Genomic DNA, 26,465 nt, shown 5'->3' with positions numbered 1-26,465 from the left:
TAACCCTAATTCTAACCTTAACCCTAGTCATATCTCTAGCCCTAAGTCTAACCCTAGCCATATCTCTAGCCCTAAACCTAGCCATATCTCTAGCCCTAAGTCTAACCCTAGCCATATCTCTAGCCCTAAGTCTAACCCTAGCCATATCTCTAGCCCTAATTCTAACCCCTAGCCCTAAGTCTAACCCTAGTCATATCTCTAGCCCTAAGTCGTAACCCTAGCCATATCTCTAGCCCTAATTCTAACACTACCCTAGCACATATCTCTAGCATAACCCTAGTCATATCTCTAGCCCTAAGTCTAACCCTAGCATATCTCTAGCCCTAAGTCTAACCCTAGCCATATCTCTAGCCCTAAGTCTAACCCTAACCTAGTATATCTCTAGCCCTAAGTCTAACCCTAAACCCTAGTCATATCTCTAGCCCTAATTCTAACCCTAGCCATATCTCTAGCCCCTAATTCTAACACTAACCCTAGCCATATCGCTAGCCCTAATTATAACCCTAACCCTAGTGATTATATCTAGCCCTAATTATAACCCTAACACTAGCGATATCTCTAGCCCTAAATCTAACCCAGTAGCCATATCTCTAGCCCTAATTATAACCGTATCCATATCTCTAAACATAACACTAACCCTAGCCATAACTATAACTCTAAACATAACACTAACCCTAGCCATATCTATAACTCTAAATATAACACTAACCCTCGCCATAACTATAACTCTAAACATAACACTAACCCTCGCCATAACTATAACTCTAAACATAACACTAACCCTAGCCATAACTATAACCTCTAGACATAACACTAACCCTAGCCATAACTATAACTCTAAAACATAACACTAACCCTAGCCATAACTTGAACCATAACTATAACCCTAGCCATAACTGTAACCCTTAACTGTATGCATAACCCTATCTTTAGCCATATCTGTAACCCTTATCTATGCATAACCCCTAGCCATAACTCCTAACCTTACCGATAACCCCTAGCAGTAACTCTAACCCTTACACAACCCCAAACCATAAATCCAACCCTAAATGTTACCCTAGTTCTAGCTATTACTCTAACCCTAATATCCCCCCACATGTTAAACCACTAAAATACATTCATTAACCCCACTAAACTGCCCATCCCCCACATCGACAAAGTATCTAAATAATCTATTAACCCCTAAACTGCCATCCCATGGGCATGTGTGTTGTACATATGTATGAGTTGTGCACATTTGTTATGTGTTTAATATGTAGGTGTGTGTGTGTAAGTATGTATGTACATATGTATGTGTGTATATGTGTATGTAAATATGTATGTGTAATATATCTACACACATACATATACACCTTTAAACCCCTACCCAGTCACACACCTTGCATATACTATATCTCTTTAATCGCTGTTAAGACATTTTTCTCAATAATAAACCTATATATGGTATTACATTGAATAAGTATATATATGAGTGTAATACTATAATTATACATGTGTTTTTTATGCATTTATTCTTGCCTTAATACTTGCTTCATGTAAAAGTCAGCCATATTTAAGATTTTCTGGTAAATCTTTTTTTTGCCATTCACTAACAATAACAAAATTGTGCAGTATTTCTTCGTGCAGGGGTCACAATATGGATAGCGCATCCTTTGCTATTGATAGAGCTCCACTTGTAATCTAGACTATTATTTGTTTCCTAGCACTTCTCACCTGGTTTGTGTTGTCTATAGTCCCCGCCTCATTATCTGCAGAGAAAAGAGCAAGAGTCTGAATCTATATCAAGTTCATCATAATATTAACACCTTAACAACCACAGACATATAGGGTACAGGTACAGGGTTGTTAACAAGCCCTCTTATCAGGCTTGTTTATAGTGGAGGTCTTGCTGATATCATGCAGTATAAGCACAATCTTACTGATTCTAGCAAAGCTGCGCTAGAAAACCCCTTAACACCCACGCGCCGTTAAGTCTTTAACGGAACAAGTATATGTTATGTTTATTTATTTTAGATATAAAGCTGTTAAGGTTTATGCACATGTAATCAGCAGGGTAACATTTATTCTGCAACTTTGAAGGGACATTAAACACTTTGAGATGGTAGTATAAAATTATAACTTATATATATATAAAGAAATATCTGCAATATACTTTTGTTAGTTATTTTGTCCCCTTTTCATGTAATTCATTCTGAAATTGTGAGCTTTTCAAATCCTGTTAGAAATGGAGTGCAGAACACTGTTATATTCTGCACAGCCATTGCTGCACACTCTAGTGGCCTACAGTATTTATAACTGTCCCTAATTGGCCATAGCAGAGAAACCTAAGTTTCAACATGGCAGCTCCTATTGTCTTATAGACCACTAACCGCCTAGATTTAGAGTTCTGCGTTAGCCATCAAAAGCAGCGTTAAGGGGTCCTAACGCTGCTTCTTGGGCCGCCGCTGGTATTTAGAGTCAGCCTGGAAAGGGTCTAATGCTCACTTTCAGCCGCGACTTTTCCATACCGCAGATTCCCTTACGCCAATTGCGTAGCCTATCTTTTTCAATGGGATCTTCCTAACGACGGGTATTTAGAGTCTTGGCTGAAGGTGGAGCATTAGACCCTCTACCGACAAGACTCCAGCCGCAGAAAAAAGTCAGTAGTTAAGAGGGCTACTCTGGGCTAACGCCGGTTCATAAAGCTCTTAACTCTGTGCTCTAAAGTACACTAACACCCATAAACTATCCTATGTACCCCGTAAACAGAGGCCCCCCCCCCCCACATCTAGCCGCCACTATAATATATTTTATAACCCCTAATCTGCCGATCCGCACACACGCCGCACAACCGTAACATTATCCTTATTGTACCCCTAATCTGCTGCCCCTAACATCGCCGACACCTACATAATACTTAATTAACCCCAATCTGCACCCCCCAACGTCGCGCTCCGCTACCTTAACCTACACTTATTAACCCCTAAACCGCCACTCTCCGCCTCGCAACCCTATAATAAATTGTATTAACCCCTAATGTGCCATCTCCTAACATCGGCGACACCTAACTTCAAGTATTAACCCCTAATCTGCCGACGGACCTCGCCGCTACTCTAATAAATGTATTAACCCCTAAAGCTAAGCCTAACCCACCCCCCTAAGCTTATAATATAATTTTTATCTAACAAAATAAATTAAATATTATTAACTAAAGTATTCCTATTTAAACTAAATACTTACCTGTAAAATAAACCCTAATATAGCTACGATATAACGAATAATTATATTGTAGCTATTTTAGGGATTAATATTTATTTTACAGGCAACTTTGTATTTATTTTAACTAGGTACAATAGCTATTAAATAGTTATTAACTATTTAATAAGCTACCTAGTTAAATAATTACAAAATTACCTGTAAAATAAATCCTAACCTAAGTTACAATTAAACCTAACACTAAACTATCAATAAATAAATTAAATCAATTAACTACAAGTACCTACAATTAAATAAACTAAACTAATTACAAAAAACAAACACTAAATTACAAAAAATAAAAAAGATTACAAGAATTTTAAGCTAATTTACACCTACTCTAAGCCCCCTAATACAATAACAAAAGCCCCCCAAAATAAAAAAATTCCCTACCCTAATCTAAATTAAAATAGTTAACAGCTCTATTACCTTACCAGCCATTAAAAGGCTTTTTTGCAGGTGTAGTTTTTTTTCATCCCAAACTGCCCCATTGTCTTCCTATTTGGGCGAATTGTGCACGAGCACGTTTTTCCAGCTAGCCGCTACCGTAAGCAACGCTGGTATTGAGAGTTGAAGTGGCCGGTTAAATATGCCTGTACGCTCCCTTTTTGGAGCCTAACGCAGCCCTTCAGAGAACTCTCAATACCAGCGCTATTTAAAAGGTGCGGGGGGAAAAAAACACGCTTAGCTAACGCACCCCTTTGGCCGCAAAACTCTAAATCTAGCCGTAAAACGTTACACTTATGTTTGACAATGTTTAAACAACTAATGAAACTTTAAAAATAGCCTCTACATGTTTTTCTCAGACTAATATTTTCTATGAATGCATCACTCTATCTAGCATTTATTTACACCTAGATTTAGAGTTTGCGCTAGCTACCGCGTGTTTTCTCTTGTTAGGTGTATCCAGTCCACGGATCATCCATTACTTGTGGGATATTATCCTTCCCAACCGGAAGTTGCAAGAGGATCACCACAACAGAGCTGCGTATATAGCTCCTCCCCTCACTGGCCATATCCAGTCATTCTCTTGCAACTCTCAACTATGATGGAGGTCGTAAGAGGACTGTGGTGTTTTATACTTAGTTTATTTCTTCAATCAAAAGTTTGTTATTTTTTAATGGTACCGGAGTGTACTGTTATCTCAGCAGTATTTAGAAGAAGATCTGCCTGCGTTTTCTATGATTTAGCAGAAGTAATTAAGATCCTTTGCTGTTCTCACATATTCTGAGGAGTGAGGTAACTTCAGAGAGGGAATAGCGTGCAGGTTTTCCTGGTAATAAGGTATGTGCAGTTAAAATATTTTTCTAGGGATGAATTTGCTAGAAATGCTGCTGATTACCCGAAGGTAATGTAAGTAAAGCCTTAAATGCAGTGATAGCGACTGGATATCGGCTTATTAATAGAGATACATACTCTTTATAAAAGTGTATTTTTTAAAACGTTTGCTGGCATGTTTAATAGGTTTTTTTACATATGTTTGGTGATAAAACTTATTGGGGTCTAGTTTTTCCACATAGCTGGTTTGAATTTTGCTAGAAACAGTTCCCTGAGGCTTCCCACTGTTGTTAATATGAGTGGCGAGGGGGCCTATTTTGGCGTTTTTTTGCACAGCAAAAAATTCAGACCAGACATCCAGCTTCTTCCTGCATGATCCAGACTTCTCTGAAGGGATCAAAAGGCTTCAAAAGTCGTATTGTAGGGAGGTAAAAAGCCACAGTAGGGGCGGAGTCTGGCCAGGCAGGGAAATGGCCGCACACTGAGAGGATCCAATACCCCATGTAGGCAGCATAAACAAAAAACCCAGCATTGTCCCTTTCTTTCCCCCACCTAACCCGAAGGAGAGAGCTGGAACAGCCCAGCGCACAACAATTATTCACAGGAGGAGCTGGAGACAAGCCAATAACTGACGCCATAACTTGCAAACTGAAAGCTGCGGCGAGGCCGCACAACAAGCAAGTGAACCGCTCCCAGCACGGAGGATAGGCAACAACCGCTGCGGGACCACTTTTCAACTCACACTTCCGGGTACATCTGACCGGTAAGACTAGTGAAGCGTGACGGTGACGGTTGGGGGTTAATAGCGGTGCAGCCATAGTCGGATATAAAAGTGCTCGTGAACATCACCGCTCAGCAACAGATGCAACTTTTCCACCAAGAACTGACTTACAAAAAGGACAAAACAGAGCAGGGGATATAACCCGACCACTAACGCCAACACATAAACTTTAAAATAGCCTGAAACATACGCTTTTCTACCGGTGGAGACGGTAGTAAATCTAACCACGTTGCGAAGGCCTACCTGCGCAGGTAAACAAACACATACCGAGCTTAGTGTTTGCAGAAGACAAACATAGGCCTCAAATAAAAAGCAGGAATAAAAAAGTCCCGGAGGGTCTTACAATATTGATCTCTCCATTAGATGAGACAATTTTGGGACAAGCGACAAAATTTAAAGGGCTTACACTCTACATATAGGCCTGGGGAGCAGGGCCCGCTTCAAGAGAATTAAACATAGGAATAAATAGCCTCATACCTCCCCCCTTTCATACTCTTCTCCAAAGGGTACACACTATAGGTAATGCCTTGCAAGAGGCAAACTAAATCAGGAAAAACTGACTCCTCCAATCCAATAAGTCAGTTCTTAAAACCAATTGACATAAAAGCGACAACTCCAGGTGACATTATGGCTGATAACCAAATATTTCTGCAGCTAAAAGCCTGCAAGCTGAAATGCCACATACTTCATACATAACTAAAACGACCTGCAGCACCTCTCATCAAAAGAAGACATAAAAGAAGTTTTGCAGGAGATGAGGGAACTGTTTGGTGACCTTAGAAAGGACATGAGTGCTTTGGATACCAGAGTAAAAAAAGTGGAGGAACACCATAAGTCTATCAATGATAACTTAAAGCTTAACACAGAAGACATACGAAATCAAGCAGATCAACTTTATTATTTGACAGACAAGGTAGAAGATTTGGACAATCGTTGCAGGCAACAACTTAAGATTTAGAGGGATATCTGAAACAGTACATCCACCGGCAATAGAGGGTTATTTACAAGCCCTCTTTAGGGTAATTAAGGAAACCTGAGCAGCGAAAGAAATCCTTATCGAAAGAGCCCACAGGGCACTCAGGCCCAAACCCCCCCCCCGAAGGCCCCTCCTAGAGACATAATTGTTAAATTTTGAGTTTCAGGGATAAAGAGGACATCCTCAAAGGAGCTAGAGCAAACACCCCATCACTCATGCAGGGGAAGAAATTCAAATCTTCACAGATCTTTCTCCAGTCACCCTACAGAAGAGGAGAGACCTTTCTCACATTACATCCCACCTCAAGAAAAATAAAATTCAATATCGCTGGGGTTTTCCAGTATCTCTCATTGTAAACCACAACAACAAAACAGTCATCTACAAGCCAGGCTCAGACCCTCAATCTTTTTTCAAGGATTTATCCGTGCGGAGATCACTATGCAAACCAGACAACTGCTATCAAGAATGGATATGAGCAAACTGACAGACCCTCATGGAACATTCCACCTAAGATATCCAGATAAGTACTTTGAATGCCTTGGGGGAGGGGGGAATGTTTTCAATGTTCTATATATTAGCATTAAAATGATAAAGCTAAGTGGAATGGCATAGACAGAAACGTAAGACATTCCCCGGAATGGGAAACCAAAGTATCTTAAGAGACTCAAATCACAGGACTTTTTTGCTGCTCTCCACTAGTGGAGACCACTGTGATATTACAATAAGGACATACGGTTCAAATGCTCTATATCGAAATCTTTATTTATAATGTGTATACAAGCCTAACAGAAAATATATGCCTTATTGTTGTGTTAGAATAAATATTTTGCCTTTGCTCCTCTCCTACCCTCTTCCCCTCCTCCCTTCCCGCATTCCACATTTTAATAACTTTTCAGTCCCGTTTTCAATGGCCCCCCACCCACCCTTCAATATTACCACAAAGAGCCTGTCTGGGCATTCCTGTTCATAGGGAGGGAGGAGACAATAGAAGCTGAACCCCGCAAAAAGCGATAGAATTACCCTGATTGCAGACTTTCATTCAACTAATTTATACTACTTGAGAGGTTTAGTTAGAGATCCAAAGTCAAGGACAGAAACATAGTCAAAGTAAACGTAATGCACTGTACTTCACTTGATCTTCCCCATTCTGCTCCTCACCTTCCTCTCTCCCCCCTCAGACTTAACCCTCATGCTTCCATCCATTAATATTTCCAGAGCCTCCTTCCCAGTCCTACCCACTTCCCATACCCATATGAGCTTTCCCCTTTATTCTTCCCCCTATCGATTCCCCTACCTCTTCCTGTACCAATCTCCCCTTAATTTCCCTGTTATGCTGGGTTTATAAGTTATAACTTTCTATTTTATTATGTTACTCTACTATGTTAGCCTAACATGGGTGTACTCACCCCAATTGTTGATTTTACAGTGTTTGTTGTTCTGACCACAGTGGTTTTGCGAACTGTTATTCTTGTTCCCACGGCTACTGCGGCCGAGATAGTTACTATACTTTGAAAGTAAAAACTGTAACGCACATATGCATAGCGGTTTTCATCAGAGGTCTTTCTTGAGGTCTTCTGAAACACCTATCCTATTCTTTCTCCCTATCTACTCTTTCTTTTACTTCTTTCTATCCACTTCTTCCTTTACCCTCCCCCCCCTTTTTTTTTTTTTTCTCTCTCGCCCTCCCTCAAAATGCACACCAAGACCAGTAGATTCCAGGATCACACATTACGACTGACCACAATAAAACACAAAAGGGTTAAACAACCCAGGTAAACGCTCTATAGCTTTCAAAGACCTGAACAAACTTAACAGTCACATACTTATGCTTCAAGAGACTCATTTTCAGAGAGGGAAAGAGCCTAAATGGCACAACACACAATATCCCAATGCCTTCTTTGCTTCAGGGCCTAACAAAAAGGCGGGAGTAGGTATCGCATTCCATAAGGCCCTACCTATAAACATCCTTCAAACTGAAAAAGACCCAGAAGGCAGATTTATCTTACTAAGGGGCTCACTGTATGGACACCAAATCACTCTCATTAATATTTACGCCCCTAACCAGTCACATATTGTTTTTTTTAGAAAGATAGCAAACCTAATTTTAGATAACTCTCAGGGGGTGGTATTTTTGGCGGGAGATTTCAACCTGTCCCTAGAACCCCACATAGACTCTTCAAAAGGTACTTCGAGCATAGCAAACAAGAAATTGAAAATAGTCCAAAACATACTCCAAAATCTCACATTACACGACATTTGGAGGACTCTGCATCCATCAGACAGGGATTATACCTTTTACTCCAATCCCCACAACTGCTACACCAGGATCGACCATATTTACACTGACCAGCAGGGCTTATCTATAACAAACAAGTGCTCTATTGGCGCTATCACTTGGTCTGACCACGCCCCCGTAACTTGTAGCATACTATGGCCCGACATCCTGCTAACACACAGAATTTGGAGAATGGAGGACACACTGCTCAGTGACCCAGAATTCCTGGATTCGGTCCAAAAGAGTATAACGGAATATTTTTCACTAAACTCACAAACATCCTCATCTAGACAACTAGAATGGGAGGCCCATAAAACAGTAGTAAGAGGTATATTTATAAAACGTAAATCCTTCCTGAACAAAGTCTCTAGGGAGACTCACGCAAATCTCTTACAAAAAATTAAATCATTAGAAACAGCTCACAAACAAAACCCATCAGACAAACAATTACTCTCAGACCTCACTGACAATAGACTATTACTTAAGCAGCATCTGATAAAAATCCACCAGCAGAAGGCACTGTTTCTTAGACAGTATTACTATGAAGGGGGGAACAAACCTGGCAAAATTCTGGCCAGGAGTTTAAAACGCAAACAACTGAGTAACTATGTACACTCCCTTAACTCACCAGAATGTCTAATAGTGAAGGATAGCCCCATGATTGCTGCCACATTCCGTAATTACTACAATAGACTATATAACTTAAGGGGAAGCACTACACAGATTGAATCCACCATAGAAACCAAATTAGACCAATACTTCCAAGACCTTCACCTCCCTAACATAGATACGCAATCAGCGGATTCTCTCTCTGGCCCAATTACAATAGAAGAACTCCAACAAGCGATTAAGGATATCCTGCCCGGTAAAAGCCCAGGCCCCGACGGGCTTCCATTCACCTATTTCAAGAAATGTGGAGAGGTACTCTCATCTCACATGTTACAATTGTTCAATGCCCTTAGAGAGGACTCTAATATAGCCAGAACCCTACTGGAGGCCCATATCACAGTCCTGCCCAAACCCGGCAGACCAGCCACCAGCCCGAGTAATTTTAGGCCAATATCCTTGATAAACACGGATATGAAAATCCTGGCAAAAATTCTAGCGAATAGATTAAATAAATATCTTCCAGATCTCATACACAAAGATAAAGTAGGGTTCATCCCAGGGAGGGAAGCGAGAGATAATGTCACAAAAGTAATACAGTTAATAAATCACGCCAAAAACACTGGAATCACTATGCCCCTATTAACAACAGACGCGGAAAAGGCCTTCGACAGGGTAGGCTGGCCCTTCCTGCGGAGAGCCATGAAAGAGATGAATATCCCACAACCCTTTTTAAATATGTCAATGGCACTCTATTCTGCTCCCAATGCTAGGGTCCGAGTGAATGGAACCCTCTCTGATACCTTTTGTATATCTAATGGGACAAGACAGGGTTGTCCCCTGTCACCCTTACTTTTCGCTATTTCTATCGAGGTCCTAGCGCATAAAATTAGGTTAAATAAAAAGATTGCCGGAATTAAGGTTGGAGATATGGAGTGCAAACAAGCACTGTACGCTGACGACATCCTGTTCACCCTTTCTAAAGCAGAAACCTCTATCCCAGAATTACTACATGAACTGAATTCATATAGTGAGGTATCTAATTTTCTCCTTAATATAAACAAGTCAGAACTCATGAATATTACCACCAATCCACAGCACATACGCCTCCTGAACTCGAAACACCATATACCAATAGCACATCATAAGATTAAATATTTAGGAATACAATTAACACCAAATCTACAAGATTTATTTAAGCATAACTACATTCCCTTAAAAAATGATATCATTAGAGATTTGTCTAGCTGGAGGAACAAACCCATCTCATGGCTGGGGAGGATAGGAGTCTTCAAAATGAATATCCTTCCCAGGATTCTTTACATACTCCAAGCTTTACCAATACCATTACCGGCAGGATATCTTAAACAACTTCAATCCACAATGGAAAGTTATATATGGGCTAATACTAGACCTAGGATTCCCAAGAAGACACTGTACATGCCTAAGGATAGGGGGGGGTTTGGGTTTACCGAATCTTTCCGTCTACAGGTCAGCAATTTTCTTACAAAGGATAGTCGAGTGTTCCCACAATGACACAAACAAGGCCTGGCTACATTTAGACAGACAAATATTTTCCCTAAATAATGTAGGTACGCTAGCGTGGACCCACACCGCGCATAGATCAAAACATTTACACAAATATCTAATAACTGCAGAAACGCTATCAGAATGGGATAAAATCCTGGCGACTAGCACTCATATCTCATCAAGATATTCTCCTCTCACTCCGATAATTGAGAACATAGACCTTCCATATAGTAAACTAAGCAGCAGACTAAAGCAACCTTACAACCTAAGAGTAAACTCCATGCAATTCATTAGGGAGAACAATGTTATTAAAACACAGACTCAATTATCCGAAACACATAGTGAATTGTTTTCCTCATGGCTCCATTTTAATCAATTGATCCAATTCATTTCTCATCACAAATTTAGGAGTGATTTGGGTCGCGGACTTACCCCCTTTGAGGGGCTGTGCATCCTCCCTGACACTCCAAGGCACCTAATCTCTCTCCTATATAGCATAATCTCCTCTGACAACCAAAAAACACTGCCCTCCTATGCATTTGCATGGAACAGGGAGCTTCCTCAGCCTATCGAACAAGATTTATGGTTGAAAGCCTTTGAACTCATGAAACGCTCCTCAGTGTCTGCTAGTATACAGGAAATGCATTACAAGCTTATGAGTAGATGGTACCTTACCCCTGCTAGGCTCCATAAAATGTTCTCTTCCATCAATAGCACCTGTTGGAGGGGATGCGGTGGAGAGGGTTCTCTATCACATATTTGGTGGTCTTGCCCTAAATTGGAGGGATATTGGGCGACTATTTTTAATATAACTTCAAACCTAGTAAACACACATATACCCAATAGCATGGAGAGTATACTATTTTGCTCATTACCTAAAATTAAAGATCCGACTAGACAGGCTCTACTAATGATTATGTTAACTGGAGCAAAAAAGCTGATCCCTAAAAGATGGAAAACCCAAGAAACACCAACTGTGGAAGAATGGAAGAGTCAAGTTACAGAACTTATAGCACTAGAGAGATACCACTACCTTAAAATAGACAAATTAGATATGTACGAAATGATTGTAGCAACCTGGAAGGGCACTATTTAAAATGGCAGGGACATAGAATGTGAATTTTTTATTTATTTTTTCTCTTCCCTCACCATCCCCCTACCCCTATTCCTCTATTTCCCTCTCTCTCTCAAACTTACTTTTCCCTAACTTTTCCTATATATGACCGTCAAAACTGTATTGCTGGATATGAAGGCTGAACGCGACATGGATTCCAATGTTTGGAATCTGTGGGCAAGGTACATGATTTGATCTATAAACCATTGAAATTGTTGAAGAGAAAAAGAAGGAGCTCTGTATAGGACTGTAAATGGATGTGCATTTCTATGTTTTATATGTATTTTTTCTTTTCCATTTTCCTTTGAAGGAATGTGTCTTCATGCATATGTTGTAAATCTAAATTCATTTCAATAAAGCTCTTTTGAAACGAAAAAAAAATAAAAATCACAAAATAAATACCATTTTCTAAAAAAAAAAAAAAAAAAAAAAAAAAAAAAAAGCCACAGTAGAGCTGTGGCAGTTGTTGTGACTGTTTAAAAAAGTTTTTGTCATTTGTTATTCCGTTTTTGGTATTAAGGGGTTAATCATCCATTTGCAAGTGGGTGCAATGCTCTGCTAACTTATTACATACACTGTAAAAATTTCGTTAGTGTAACTGCATTTTTTCACTGTTATTTCAAAATTTGGGAAAATTTGTGTTTCTTAAAGGCGCAGTAACGTTTTTTATATTGCTTGTAAACTTGTTTTAAAGTGTTTTCCAAGCTTGCTAGTCTCATTGCTAGTCTGTTTAAACATGTCTGACACAGAGGAACCTACTTGTTCATTATGTTTGAAAGCCATGGTGGAGCCCCATAGGAGAATGTGTACTAAATGTATTGATTTCACCTTCGGAGCATAATACGCTTAGCCTATGAGACTGCTGGACAGCAGCCCCCTGAAAGGATTACAGCTCATTCTACTAGAGCTGTGGCTTCCACCTGGGCCTTAAAAATGAGGCTTCTGTTGAACAGATTTGCAAGGCTGCGACTTGGTCTTCACTTCATACCTTTTCAAAATTTTACAAATTTGACACTTTTGCTTCTTCGGAGGCTGTTTTTGGGAGAAAGGTTCTACAGGCAGTGGTTCCTTCCGTTTAAGCTCCTGCCTTGTCCCTCCCATCATCCGTGTACTTTAGCTTTGGTATTGGTATCCCACAAGTAATGGATGATCCGTGGACTGGATACACTTAACAAGAGAAAACATAATTTATGCTTACCTGATAAATTTATTTCTCTTGTAGTGTATCCAGTCCACGGCCCGCCCTGTCCTTTTAAGGCAGGTCTAAATTTTAATGAAACTACAGTCACCACTGCACCCTATGGTTTCTCCTTTCTCGTCTTGTTTCGGTCGAATGACTGGATATGGCAGTGAGGGGAGGAGCTATATAGCAGCTCTGCTGTGGGTGATCCTCTTGCAACTTCCTGTTGGAAAGGAGAATATCCCACAAGTAATGGATGATCCGTGGACTGGATACACTACAAGAGAAATAAATTTATCAGGTAAGCATAAATTATGTTTTTTTCCCCCCGCACCTTTTAAATAACGCTGGTATTTAGAGTTCTCTGAAGGGCTGCGTTAGGCTCCAAAAAGGGAGCGTACAGGCATATTTACCGCCACTTCAACTCTCAATACCAGCGTTGCTTACGGTAGCGGCCAGCTTGAAAAACGTGCTCGTGCACGATTCCCCCATAATAAACAATGGGGCAGTTTGAGCTGAAAAAAAACCTAACACCTGCAAAAAAACAGTGTTCAGCTCCTAACGCAGCCCCATTGTTTCCTATGGGGAAACAGTTTCTAAGTCTGCACCTAACACCCTAACATGTACCCAGAGTCTAAACACCCCTAACCTTACACTTATTAACCCCTAATCTGCTGCCCCCGCTATCGCTGACACCTGGATTATATTATTAACCTCTAATCTGCCGTTCTGGACACCTCAGCAACCTACGTTATCCCTATGTACCCCTAATCTGCTGCCCCCAACGTCGCCGACACCTACATTATAATTTATTAATCCCTAATCTGCCCCCCCAACGTCGCCGCTACCTTACCTACACTTATTAACCCCTAATCTGCCGACTGGACCTCGCCGCCACTATAATAAATGTATTAACCCCTAAGCCGCCTCACTCCCACCTCGCAAACCCTATAATAAATTTTATTAACCCCTAATCTGCCCTCACTAACATCGCCAACACCTAACTTCAAGTATTAACCCCTTATCTGCCGACCGGACCTCACCGCTACTATAATAAATGTATTAACCCCTAAAGCTAAGTCTAACCCTAACACCCCCCTAAGTTAAATATAATTTAAATCTAACGAAATAAATTATTTCTTATTAAATAAATTAATCCTATTTAAAGCTAAATACTTACCTGTAAATTTTAGGATTTATATTTATTTTACAGGCAACTTTGTATTTATTTTAACTAGGTACAATAGCTATTAAATAGTTAATACCTATTTAAAATAAATACAAAATTACGTGTAAAATAAATCCTAACCTAAGTTACAATTAAACCTAACACTACACTATCAATAAATTAATTAAATAAACTACCTATAATTACCTACAATTAAATCAACTAAACTAAATTACAAAAAAAAACCCACTAAATTACAAAAAATAAAAAAAGATTACAAGAATTTTAAAATAATTACACCTACTCTAAGCCCCCTAAAAAAATAACAAAGCCCCCCAAAATAAAAAAATGCCCTACCCTATTCTAAAATAAAAAGTTAACAACTCTATTACCTTACCAGCCATTAAAAGGGCTTTTTGCGGGGCATGCCCCAAAGAAATCGGCTCTTTTGCCTGTAAAAACACACAATACCCCCCCCCCAACATTACAACCCACCACCCACATACCCTAATCTAACCCAAACACCCCTTAAAAAAACCTAACACTAAGCCCCTGAAGATCTCCCTACCTTGTCTTCACCCAGCCGGGTATCACCGATCCGTCCAGAAGAGGGTCTGAAGTCTTCATCCTATCCAGCAAGAAGAGGTCCTCCAGAGGGTCCAAAGTCTTCATCCAGGCGGCATCATCTATCTTCTTCCATCCGGAGCGGAGCAGGTCCATCTTGAAGCAGCCGACGCGGAGCCATCCTTCCTCACCAACAGACTAACGACGAATTAAGGTTCCTTTAAATGACGTCATCCAAGATGGCATCCCTCAAATTCACAATGGCTGATAGGATTCTATAAGCCAATCGGAATTAAGGTAGGAAAAATCTGATTGGCTGATTGAATCAGCCAATCAGATTCAAGTTCAATCCGATTGGCTGAATGGATCAGCCAATCGTATTGAGCTTGCATTCTATTGGCAGTTCCGATCAGCCAATAGAATGCGAGCTCAATACGATTGGCTGATCCAATCAGCCAATCAGATTTTTCCTACCTTAATTCCGATTGGCTGATAGGATTCTATCAGCCAATCAGAATTCGAGGGATGCCATCTTGGATGACGTCATTTAAAGGAACCTTCATTCGTCGTTAGTCCGTCGGTGAAGAAGGATGGCTCCGCGTCGGCTGCTTCAAGATGGACCCGCTCCGGATGGAAGAAGATAGAAGATGCCGCCTGCATGAAGACTTTGGACCCTCTGGAGGACCTCTTCTTGCCGGATAGGATGAAGACTTCGGACCCTCTAGAGGGTAGGGAGATCTTGAGGGGCTTAGTGTTAGGTTTTTTTAAGGGGTGTTTGGGTTAGATTAGGGGTATGTGGGTGGTGGGTTGTAATGTTGGGGGGGTATTGTATGTTTTTTTTTTTACAGGCAAAAGAGCTGATTTCTTTGGGGCATGCCCCGCAAAAAGCCCTTTTAAGGGCTGGTAAGGTAATAGAGCTGTTAACTTTTTATTTTAGAATAGGGTAGGGCATTTTTTTATTTTGGGGGGCTTTATTTTTTTAGGGGGCTTAGAGTAGGTGTAATTAGTTTAAAATTCTTGTAATCTTTTTTTATTTTTTGTAATTTAGTGTTTGTTTTTTTTTTGTAATTTAGTTTAGTTGATTTAATTGTAGATAATTGTAGGTAGTTTATTTAATTAATTTATTGATAGTGTAGTGTTAGGTTTAATTGTAACTTAGGTTAGGATTTATTTTACAGGTAATTTTGTAATTATTTTAACTATGTAGCTATTAAATAGTTAATAACTATTTAATAGCTATTGTACCTAGTTAAAATAAATACAAAGTTGCCTGTAAAATAAATATAAATCTTAAAATAGCTACAATATAATTATTCGTTATATTGTAGCTATATTAGGGTTTATTTTACAGGTAAGTATTTAGCTTTAAATAGGATTAATTTATTTAATAAGATTGAATTTATTTTGTTAGATAAAAATTATATTTAACTTTGGGGGGTGTTAGTCTTAGGGTTAGACTTAGCTATAGGGGTTAATACATTTATTAGAGTAGCGGCGAGGTCCGATCGGCAGATTAGGGGTTAATAAGTGTAGGTAAGGTAGTAGTGACGTTGGGGGGTCAGATTAGGGGTTAATAAATATTATGTAGGTGTCGGCGATGTTAGGGGCAGCAGATTAGGGGTACATAGGGATAATGTATGTGGCGGCGGTGTGCGGTCGGCAGATTAGCGGTTAAAATTTTTTTATAGTGGCGGCGATGTGGGGGGGCCTCGGTTTAGGGGTGCATAGGTAGTTTATGGGTGTTAGTGTACTTTAGAGCACAGTAGTTAAGAGCTTTATAAACCGGCGTTAGCCCATAAAGCTCTTAACTCCTGACTTTTTTCTGCGGCTGGAGTTTTGTCGTTAGAGTTCTAACGCTCACTTCAGCCAAGACTCTAAATACCAGCGTTAGGAAGATCCCAATGAAAAGATAGGATGCACAATTGGCGTAAGGGGATCTGCAGTATGGAAAAGTCACGGCTGGAAAATGAGCGTTAGACCCTTTCCTGACTGACTCTAAATACCAGCGGGCGGTAAAAACCAGCGTTAGGACCCCTTAACGCTGGTTTTGACGGCTAACGCAGAACTGTAAATCTAGGCGTTAGTGTTTAATGTCCTTTTAATGCAATATTCACTCACCTGTTAGGGGCAGGGGTCAAAAACTGATCCTTAACCATTCAGCTGCTGAGCTGTTTTGGAGTTTTTAGAAATTGCTCACATATAAGCCCTCCTGTAGCTCCTTTTCTCACACAATATATATTAGTTTGTTTTTTTCAAGCACACCCAGCTGATTTAACGTATACTAGTGTTTAATCTAGATATCATTACATGTACAACAACATGTGTGAAACATATGTATTTTTATTACAATTTTACAGGTTGTAACTAATCGTGTGTGTGTTTTTCTAAACTCTATAGACAAAGGATGGGGCTATCCTCATATAAATAAGGGTCTTTCTTAGTTATACAATTCAAACCAGGTGGTCCGAATTATCACAGTGATCACCTGACTGTTTACATTTATATACAGGATTTATTAGAAAAAAAGGGGCAATATCATTTGCAGATTATTCTTGAAGTACTACAACATTCCCTGATACAGCTGATAAATACAGTTGTATTTATGATTCTTAGACTCTGATTCAGATAGAGCATGCAATTTTAAGCAACTTTCTAATTTACTCCTATTATCATTTTTTTCTGTATTCTCTTGCTGTCTTTATATGAAAAGCAAGAATGTAAGTTTAGAAGCCGGCCCATTTTTGGTTCACAACCTAGGTTGTTCTTGCTGGTTGGTGGATAAATTCACCCACCAATAAACAAGTGCTGTCCAGGGTCTAAACCAAAAATTGTCTGTCTCCTTAGCTTAGATACCTTCTTTTTCAAGAAGAAAAGTTGATAATAGGGGTAAATTAGAAAGTTTTTTAAAATCGCTGCTCTATCTGAATCATGAAAGAAAAAATTGGGGTTTAGTGTCCCTTTAACTTAGTAGTTAAAGTTCCACTAGTAATACTCATTTGTGATTACTTTTTTATTCCTATGCAAACTCCACCCTACGCCTGTATAGTTTCCCACAGGTGATTAATGAGCTCTTAGTTGCCAGTAATAAATCAGTGATTTTATCTCCTTACTAATCAGTAACATACGCAAAGCTGTAATGCTATTCCTCTTAGCAATTAGTAACAAACAAAGCATTGATTTGACCCCTTTACTGCCAGCAGAGCACTGATTTAACTTCCTGTTGACAGTAGGATCAGAGATTTAACCTTATTTGTGCAAGTGCTACATAGAGCATTGACTTTTATCCTATTAGTGCCAGTTACAAACAAGTGAATTTCTGTAGGCTGCGGCGCAGCCAAAGCCTCAATGCTTTATAAAAAAATTAATCTGCACTCAGGGCAGTGAAAATGCTGGATATTTAAGTGTTCAGTTTGTGGTACAGACTTGAACGCTGGGTAAAGTGTAGTTTAGAACAGGAATCCTATACACATAGGGGGTTTAAACATTTTTACAGTGGGTCCAATGTAAGACTTTTGTAGAAATGACTTGCTCTATAATGTGTGTACTTTTTATACTACTGGTAGTGGAACACGCAGCGTCCGAGCTGGACACAGCCAGTGATTGGTGGTGCTGTAGGTTTGCCACTGACAATTGCTTCACCAGCTGTTGTCTGTTAGTAACCAACACTATTTGTGGCCTCAGAGCAGGACTTTAAAGGGACATAAAACCCCCAATTTTTTTTATTTCCTTATTCAGATAGAGCAATTTTAAATAACTTTCCAATTTATTTCCATTATCTAGTTTGCTTCATTCTCTCTGCATTCTTTGTTGAAAATCATACCTAGATAGGCTCAGGAGCAGCAACAAACTACTGGAAAATAGCTGCTGAGTGGTGGCGGCCCTTATATTCCTCCTGTCATTGGCTCACTTGCTGTGTTCAGCTAACTCCAAGTAGTGCATTGCTGCTCCTTTAACAAAAGGATACCAAGAGAATGAAGCAAAGTTGATAATAGAAGTAAATTGTTAATTTGTTTAAAAAATGTATTTTCTATCTGCATCATGAAAAAAATATTGTTTTTTATGTCCCTTTATCTATGTGTTTAACCAATTTGTAGTGAAATATAACGTATTTATGAATTAGAGATTGTCATTTTTACACTACAATGTCCCTTTAATATTACACAAGAGAAATATAATGGCAGATTTAGGACAACATGCCAGTGACTTACCCTCTATATCATTTCTGGACCCTGCAACAGTGCACAGCCTGAGGGAAAGAAATCTCACAGTTAGATAACCAAATGTAAGCTTAGTTCATGTTTCATAATCTGAAAGTGTGATTGGAGCTATTTTTGTTAACTTGTTTTTATTAAATAAAATACAGATAAAACAAAAAATAAGCATGTTTATTTAAATGTGACTGAGCTGACTAGTATGGGGCTATAGGGTATCTTACCCAACTGTGGGCTACATTAAAAGTGAAGCGCAAACATTTGCACCTGAGCGATAAGGGGGTATATTGTGAGGGTTTATGCTCATGATCACTTGAGCGCAATCACAATTTTTTGCTAGAATGCTTACAGCGACTACAAAGCACTGGTAAACTGTTTCATGAAACATAAAAGTTGCACAAAACACATCAAAAATACATAACAAAATATGAATACACTCATTACAGCATCTAATAAAAGACATGACTGTTTGGCTTCCATTGAGAGAAGGCTCCTGCGAGAGCCAAAACGTTTGGTATTTAGCCTTTCCTTGTTGAATAAAGGCGATTGAGGAAATCCTGTGTTTGCCTGCTTTTTTGTATATCCCAGGATTTACGGCTGCCAGCCGTGGGTAACATCCATGGATCGTATATATATATTAGAACACAGGAGAGCACTCTCACTTTAGAGCTAAGGGTGCTAGTGAGGAAGGGGATATTTTTTCCCAAAACGTCACTATGTTTTCACAGTAAAAAGTGTGTTTAAAAAAGATCAGCGAGTGCAAGTTTCTGTTATATATATATATATATATATATATATATATATACAGTATATTGTATATGTATAGATATATATCTATATATGTGTTTATATGTATTTACAGACATACTGTGCAAAAAAGTCTTAGGCCACCATTATATTTGTTGTTTTATCAATGGTACAATGACCATATATAATTATTTATCAGTCTCTTTATTAGAATACATCCAGAAAATACAGGATAATCATAGGCAGTAATAAAAAAACGGAAATAAATCTCTATATATAATTCTATAGGCTAAAGTGGCAAGTATTTAGTGTTACCTCCCTTACACTTGAGCAATAGCGGGAACCTGGCTCTCTTAAACCTAAATGGAAGGGAACCCTAATTAATGTCATTGCTAACACCTGTATTTGTCCTACTATTTCATGTCAAAATGACTGTGTCAGGGAGCCAGGAATCAGACTGAGACGAGAAGTGCAAAATAATAACACCTTTAATAATAGCAAAAAATAATAAAAAGTCGACAAGTCAAATAACAAGCCAGGAATCAAAACCAGAGCTGGTAGTCAGACGAGCCGAGTCAGGAGCCAAAGAGAGTAGTCAGACGAGCCGGAATCAGGATCAAGGAGAACAGCAGAGTCGGGAATAAGCCAGGGATCAGGAACCAGGAGGGACGTCAGACAGCCAGGTAATACACAGAAACGCTCACAAACAGGTCTGAGAAAACGCAAGGGCAAAGCATACTGAACAGAGGCCCTTTAAATAATAAGTGATGACATCACAATTCTGAGACTGCATCCTGTCTCACACGGATGATGTACACCAGTCTGGCCATAAAAGGAAGTGCAGGAAATGAGCAGCATCACACAGTATGCACTAGAGTCAGCAAGAGAGGTGAGTAAAATGGCTGCCAGCAGCACATGGCAAACAAAAGAGGGAAAAAACCCTGACAGTACCCTCCCCTCAACGACCCCTCCCCCCGCGGGTGGACAAAAGGCTTATTGGGGAAATGGGCATGGAAGGCACGGAGGAGGGCGGGAGCATGAACATCAGAGGAGGGAACCCATGAACGCTCCTCCGGACCGTATCCCCTCCAGTGAACCAAATACTGTACGCGGCTCCTGGACATACGAGAGTCAATAATGCTGCTGACCTCATACTCCTCATGGTTGTCAACAAAGATAGGACAAGGACGAGGCAACACAGTGATAAACTGATTACAAACCAATGGTTTCAAGAGGGAAACATGAAAAACATTGGAGTATACGAAAAGGACCAACATAACGGGGAGCCAGTTTATTGCAAGGCACATGAAGGTTCAAGTTGCGGGAGGACAGCCAAACTCTCTCACCAACCTGGTAGGAAGGAGCGGGCAGATGCCTACGATCAGCCTGGAACTTTTGGCGCTGCATAGAACGATGAAGGCAATCCTGAATCTGCACTCATGTGGAGTTGCCGGAGATGCTCCTCCAAAGCCGGAATACCCTGAGACATGAATGACTCAGGCAACAAGGATGGTTGAAACCCATAATTCGCCATGAATGGGGATAACTTGGAGGAAGCATTAATAGCACTATTATGAGCAAACTCTGCCCAAGGTAACAGTTCAGACCAATTATTGTGGTGATCTGAGACATAGCAACAGAGGAACTGTTCCAGAGCTTGATTAGACCATTCCGCAGCCCCATTGGATTGAGGGTGATATGTAGAGGAGAAGGAAAGCTGGATCCCCATTTGAGCACAAAAGGAACGCCAAAATCTGGAGACAAACTGGCTACCCCAGTCCGACACTATCTCCTTGGGTAACCCATGTAAACGGAAGACCTCCCAGGCAAAAATTGAAGCTAGCTCCTGAGCGGTAGGCAACTTCTTCAAGGGAATGCAATGTGACATTTTAGAAAAACGGTCAACCACCATAAGGATAACAGTATTGCCATTGGAAACAGGGAGCTTGACAATGAAGTCCATGGAAAGATGTGTCCAAGGACGCTCACCATTTGCAATAGGTTGAAGAAGACCCACAGGAAGACGTTGAGGAGTCTTATTCTGTGCACAAACTGAGCAGGAGGCAACATACGCAGCAATATCAGAATGAAGACTGGGCCACCAGAATTGTCGAGTGACAGATCAAATCATTTGGTTCTTGCCTGGGTGACCTGCGGCTTTAGGATAGTGGTAAGTGTGCAAAAGTTTAGTTTGAAGATTCTCAGGAACAAAACACTTACCACTAGGTTTCTCAGGAGGTGCATTGGTTTGTGCAGCCAGGATCTCCTCCCCCAAGGGAGAAGTCAAATTAGTACGTATGGTAGCCAAAATATGGTCAGGAGGTATAACTGGAGTAGGTACAGACTCCTCCTTGGACAGAGGCAAAAATTGTCGAGAGAGGGCATCAGCCCTAACATTCTTATTACCAGGCAGGTAGGAGACCACATAATTAAACCGAGACAAAAATAGCGCCCATCTGGCCTGTCGGGGCAACAAACGTTTTGCTTCAGATAGATAAGTTAAATTCTTGTGGTCAGTAAGAATGAGCACTGGCACGCTAGTACCCTCGAGAAGATGCCTCCATTCCTTGAGTGCCAAAATTATGGCCAGTAATTCCCTGTCGCCAATTTCATAATTGCACTCCGCTGGAGACAATTTCTTAGAGAAGAAACCACACGGATGCAAGGGACCATCAGGCGTAGGATGTTGAAACAAGAGGGCACCTACTCCCATCTCAGACGCATCGACCTCAAGAACGAAAGGCAGGACAGGGTTAGAATGAGCCAGAACTGGAGCAGCAGCAAAGGCAGTCTTAAGACTATCAAAGGCCTTAATGGCAGTAGGTGACCAATGGAGTGGATCATTCTCTTTACGGGTCATGTCTGTGATAGGTTTGATCAAGGAAGAGAAGTTTTTAATAAACTTTCTATAGTAATTGGCGAACCCCAAAAAACTTTGAATAGACCGAAGACCAACTGGGTGAGGCCACAGCAGAACTGCAGATAACTTGTCAGGATCCATGGAGAACCCTGCAACAGAGATAACATAACCTAGGAAGGTTACTTGAGTCTGATGGAACTCACATTTCTCGAGTTTACAAAACAGGCCATTCTCACGTAGTCTCTGAAGAACCCGTGTAACATCAGAACGACGAGCCTCAAGTGTGGGTGAGTGTATGAGGATGTCTTCTAAGTAAACCATAACACACTGTTGCAACATATCTCATAGGACATCATTAATAAATTCCTTGAAAACAGCAGGAGCATTACATAGGCCAAAGGGCATTGCAAGATACTCATAATGCCCGCTCCTGGTGTTAAATGCTGTTTTCCATTCGTGGCCCTCCTTGATCCTAACAAGATTGTACGCTCCTCTCAAATCAAGTTTAGAAAAGACCGTAGCTCCCTTGAGGCGGTTAAAGAGTTCCGTAATGAGAGGAATAGGGTAAGCATTCTTAATGGTAAGACGATTAAGACCCCTATAATCGATGCATGGTCTTAACTCGCCACCCTTTTTCTTCACAAAGAAGAAGCCAGCCCCTGCAGGAGAGCAGGATTTGCGGATGATCCCCCGCGACAGAGCATCTGCAACATACTTCTCCATAGCACAATTCTCTGCAACAGACAGAGGGTAAACCTGGCCCCAGGGAGGAATGGCTCCCGGTTGCAGGTCTATGGTACAATCGTAAGACCGGTAAGGAGGCAACGTATTGGCACACACCTTGTCAAAAACGTCTAGGAACTCTCGGTACTCCTCTGGCAATTGAGATACCGAAGAAGTGCACAAGACTTTAACTGGTTTCCGAAGACAAGTGGAAATACATTGCAGAGACCACGACAAAATTTCGGACCTGCACCAGTCAAGACTGGGATTGTGCTTTTGGAGCCAGGGATAACCCAGAACAACCAGAAAATGCGGAGAGTTAATCACCTGGAACTGGAGGGTTTCAAAATGGAGAGCCCCAACAGCCATAGATAACGGAGCAGTTTCGTGAGTAATGAGTGCGGGCTGAAGGGGCCTGCCATCAATGGCTTCAATAGCAAGCGGAACGGACCGAGGCAAAACAGGAATGGAGTGCTTTGATACAAAAGCACTGTCAATTAAATAGCCTGCAGCACCGGAGTCAATAAGAGCCTGGGTGACTATTGAGGAGTCCACCCAGGAAAGGACAACCGTGACCAAAGGTTTCTCCTTTAGCGATTCCGGGGACAAGGATAAACCACCCAAGGTCTGCTCCAGACAGGACCTTAGGTGTGAGCGTTTCCCGGCCGTGTAGGACAAGACTTCAAAAGGTGGCCCTGTAACCCACAATAGAGGCAGAGCCCCTCCCTCCTCCTAAAGGCCCTCTTCGCCACTGAGAGATGCATGAATCCCAACTGCATCGGCTCAGCAGTACCTGGTGACTCAGCACTAGGAGGCATGGGAGGAGAGGGAGGCATGGGTGGGAACGAACACATAGGAGACAACGGAACAGGAGGCTTCCGCAAGCGCTCCTTGAAAGATTACCTCTCACTTAGTCTGATGTCAATTAGGGTCAAAAAAGACACCAATGCCTCGAGATCTTCTGGTAAATCTCTGGCAGCATTTTCGTCTTTAATCGCATCAGAGAGCCCATGAAAGAAGGCGGCAACAAGGGCTTCATTGTTCCAACCTACCTCTGCGACTAGCGTACGGAACTCAATGGCATACTGAGCAACAGATCTTGTACCTTGCTGAATGGACAGCAGCAGAGGAGGAGCGAGCCGGAACATCAAATACCCTTCGAAAGGAGGCCACAAATTCAGGGTAATTTGAAATCACAGGTTTATTAGTCTCCCACAAGGGATTAGCCCAGGCAAGAGCTGTGTCAGAGAGTAACAAGATGAGAAATACCACCTTAGCTCTGTCAGAGGGAAACGCCTGAGGTAACATATCAAAGTAAATGCCCACCTGGTTAAAAAATCCTCTGCACTGATTAGGATCACCTCCATATCGCTGAGGTAGAGGTGCAGAACCGGACATGCTCCTGGTAGGACTGGATGCAGCAGTGGAAACAGTAGCAGCCATAACTTGCGGGACACTTTGGTCCAAATGTGCAGTGCGAGTCAGCAGGGTTTGCAGGGCTAGTGCAAATTGATCCAAGCGGTGATCCTTTTCATCGATCCTGGAAATTATCGCAGGTAAAGGTGGATTATTAGCACCATCAAGATTCATGGCCCTTGCTTAATGTCAGGGTGCCAGGAATCAGACTGAGACTAGAAGTGCAAAATAATAACACCTTTATTAATAGCAAAAAATGGTAGTCAGACGAGCTGAGTCAGGAGCCAAAGAGAGTAGTCAGACGAGCCGGAATCACGAAAAAGGAGAACAGCAGAGTCAGGAATAAGCCAGGGATCAGGAACCAGGAGGGACGTCAGACAGCCAGGTAATACACAGGAGCTCTCACAAACAGGTCTGAGACAACGCAAGGGCAAAGCATACTGAACAGAGGCCCTTTAAATAATAAGTGATGACATCACAATTCTGAGACTGCATCCTGTCTCACACGGATAATGTACAACAGTCTGGCCATAAAAGGAAGTGCAGGAAATGAGCAGCATCACACAGTATGCAGCAGAGTCAGCAAGAGAGGTGAGTAAAATGACTGCCAGCAGCACATGGCAAACAAAAGAGGGAAAGAACCCTGACAGACTGCTGTGAAATAGGTCTATTACATTAGATTTGTGCAAGACATGCTTGAGCATTAAATACACATGTGGTATGAGTTTAATTCATTCGATGGTTGCTTATAAGTCCAACTTCCAATCACATCATTCCATTCAAAATGCGAAAGATCACAGACTTTGAAAGACATAAAATCATACTTTTGCATCAGCAAGGCCACTCTCAAAGGGAAATCAGCAAACAAACTGGATACACAAGATGTGGCATTCAAGCTGTTATAAAGAAATTTGAAGACTCAGGAGAGGTCAAGGACAAAAAACATGACTGGAAGGGTAAGAAAACTTTCAAAATCTGATGAGAAGTTTCTCAGAGTTTCTTCTTTGAGAGACCAGAAGAACTCCAGCAAGGACCTAGCTCAGCATCTGGCAGCTTCATTGGAATGCCAAGTTGACCATTTTACAGTCCGTCCGAAGAAGCTTGATAAGGAATGGTCGTTGTGGAAGGGTAGCAGCCAAGAAACTACTACAGTGTGAAAAGGCTAAGATATGCTAAATCTCACAAAGATTGCAATGAAGATGAGTGGAATAGAGTATTATAGCTGTACCAGGGATATTGTCTGAAAAGATGGGATCATGAATGCTGAAAAGTACAGACAGGTTTTAATTCATCATGGAGGAGGAGGTACCGCAACCTTGGCGAGCAGTCTCTTACCCAGAAGCCCTGCTGGGCTTGTAAACCAGATACCAAACACCCGTGGAGCACCGTAGCCTGGAACGGAGGATCAAGCCGTTATAACACAAATCAGGAGGCGGATAGGCAGGTACTACTCCAGACGTGAAGGTATAATATAAAGTCTTTATTTATACAAATTAAAAGAATTGACAGACATGGCAGCAAGTGAGCAGAAGGTCTTACATGTTTCGCACCTCAGTGGGCACTTACTCATAGACTAGTCTATGAGTAAGCGCCCAGTGAGGTGCGAAACATGTCAGACGTTCTGCTCACTTGCTGCCATGTCTGTCAATTCTTTTAATTTGTATAAATAAAGACTTTATATTTTACCTTCATGTCTGGAGTAGTACCTGCCTATCCTCCTCCTGATTTTAATTCATCTTGCCATTCCTTCTGGAAAGCACCTGATTGGGAATGGTTTTATTTTTCAGCATGATAACGATCTC

General features: G+C 41.0%; 1 long non-coding RNA gene across 1 annotated transcript in view; it reads right to left on the bottom strand.

The window, feature by feature from the left end:
* Nucleotides 1-1,713: 1,713 nt before the first annotated feature.
* Nucleotides 1,714-26,465, bottom strand: part of LOC128643601 (uncharacterized) — a 48,221-nt gene continuing 23,469 nt past the window's right edge. Inside the window, exons 3-4 of the long non-coding RNA XR_008399842.1 lie at nt 18,915-18,952; nt 1,714-1,748 (exon numbers count right to left, since the gene is read on the bottom strand). This is a non-coding gene — a long non-coding RNA (uncharacterized LOC128643601). The remainder of the gene's footprint in view (nt 1,749-18,914; nt 18,953-26,465) is intronic.

Source organism: Bombina bombina, unplaced genomic scaffold, assembly GCF_027579735.1.
Source record: "Bombina bombina isolate aBomBom1 unplaced genomic scaffold, aBomBom1.pri scaffold_568, whole genome shotgun sequence".
Taxonomy (NCBI): domain Eukaryota; kingdom Metazoa; phylum Chordata; class Amphibia; order Anura; family Bombinatoridae; genus Bombina; species Bombina bombina.
This window is presented reverse-complemented; position numbering and strand designations above follow the sequence as displayed.